Source organism: Trachymyrmex septentrionalis, unplaced genomic scaffold (genome assembly GCF_001594115.1).
Source record: "Trachymyrmex septentrionalis isolate Tsep2-gDNA-1 unplaced genomic scaffold, Tsep1.0 scaffold220, whole genome shotgun sequence".
NCBI classification, from domain to species: Eukaryota; Metazoa; Arthropoda; class Insecta; order Hymenoptera; family Formicidae; genus Trachymyrmex; species Trachymyrmex septentrionalis.
The window spans coordinates 806,540-807,762 of record NW_017305376.1 but is presented as its reverse complement, the minus strand read 5'-3'; the positions used below and the strand labels follow the sequence as shown (position 1 = coordinate 807,762).

Genomic DNA, 1,223 nt, shown 5'->3' with positions numbered 1-1,223 from the left:
TACTTGATCTATGCCATCAAAAACCAATTCTACTTAGCATCAAGAATGAACATTTGCATCAGAATCGTTTGGATCCCCTTTCACAAGGGCATAGAGGGTAATGAAAGGGCGGATGAGCACGCCAAGCTGGGTTAAATAAGGTGATAGAATAGATTTGGAGATCCCTTACTCTGATTTATTTTCAGAAGCTAAAGATTCTGCTGCGGAACAATACAGAGATATCTCGACGAGGAATTTAGATGGAAAGGCCTACATTATGAACAATTTTTTTGTTCTCAAACCAACAAACTATGGTTTAATAAATATTTCTTTAAAAGTGAGGAGATTGTCTTAATCAATCGACTACGTGCAAATCATTACAACCTCAACTACAGCCTTCACAGAAAAAATATAGTTGCACCTAAGGCTTGTCCCTGCGGCGATTCTCTACTCAGGATATTAATCATATCATTTTCTCATGTCCGCTCACTTCCCCTAAGGCTGACAAACTCATTATATATACTAGTATTAACAGCTCTTATTCACGTACATCTGTAACTCCTAATGATATCTTCCCCCTCCTTAAAAATCCTTCCCCTAAGCTATGCCGTTTGCTTTTATCATTTTTTAAATCAAACAACCTCAACATTTAAAACTCCCCAGCCGGGCTCGCTTTCACGATCTCTCTGGAAACTTTCGTTTTGTGTATGGAGCATATGCTCCCCCCCTTAACTCGTTCGACTACTCTATGCCACTTGCGAGACTCGCCGCCTCCGGCGGCCAATTTCGATTCTGGCCGTATCGACTTAGCTTGTAGTCGGGGCCACTGTACCAAGATTATTATCACGTGCATCATGCGCTTTACGTCACATAGCCACGTATGACGAGTTTTCATTAAAATCAAAGACGAGATGTTATTTTGTGATATCGATATGTGTGCATATTTGTATCATCCAAATACCAATTGTAAATAATTGGTAACGATTACATGGAATGATTATAATCTCATAATTATTAACCTTACGTGGTATAGCACAACATGATTTAAAAATTTATGTATTTACACACCTCAAAGAACTTTCGAGAATAATTTAACAAATCTAGTACGTAAAATTTTTACGTGTGTAAATAAACTATAATCTTTGATGGCATCTTTAAACTGAGATATTATTCATTATGCACACTCATTTGAATTTCATCATTCTCTCCAATTGACTATAATGTTATCCTCGCTTATCAGTAAT

At 37.1% G+C, this 1,223-nt stretch overlaps 1 protein-coding gene across 3 annotated transcripts in view; it reads left to right on the top strand.

Moving 5' to 3' along the window:
- Nucleotides 1–779: 779 nt before the first annotated feature.
- Nucleotides 780–1,223, top strand: part of LOC108748474 (ethanolamine kinase 1) — a 4,868-nt gene continuing 4,424 nt past the window's right edge. The window contains exon 1 of one of the 3 annotated variants that reach the window (XM_018486669.1): nucleotides 780–857. The gene's annotated coding sequence lies outside the window, so the exon portion shown is untranslated. Of the gene's footprint in view, nucleotides 1,083–1,223 lie in introns of all 3 variants that reach the window. The other 2 variants (XM_018486668.1, XM_018486667.1) reach the window with 2 other exon arrangements.